A 392-nucleotide genomic window follows, 5' to 3' on the forward strand; every position below is an offset into this window, starting at 1 on the left:
GCAAATCACTTGGCAGCAGCCTCCCTCAGTTGTAGGAAACACCGCAGGTAAGAGGGTTTTGTTTGGTTTTCGATTGCGCGAACACGTGTAAATTGTTTCAGGGTCCCCTTGATCACCGAAACGTGCGGTCGACCCTGAATCTTCCCAACGAGGGCGGCCTGTCTCAGGCAACGCACCAAGATACAGCTTTAGGATTTCCTTCTAGGCCAAAGGTTCTTGACTTTTAAAATGCCATAAAGGTTACGCGATTCGGGAAAGCGATCGCGGTCCCAGCTGGCGGCCCAGCGCGCTCAAGGGACGCGAACGGCGGGGCCCCGAGGGGGTCGGGGCGGGGCCGACGTCATGGAAGAGGCGGAGTCTCACGAGCGGCGGCGGGAAAAGAGGACCGTTGA

Source organism: Lagenorhynchus albirostris, chromosome 14 (assembly GCF_949774975.1).
Source record: "Lagenorhynchus albirostris chromosome 14, mLagAlb1.1, whole genome shotgun sequence".
NCBI classification, from domain to species: domain Eukaryota; kingdom Metazoa; phylum Chordata; class Mammalia; order Artiodactyla; family Delphinidae; genus Lagenorhynchus; species Lagenorhynchus albirostris.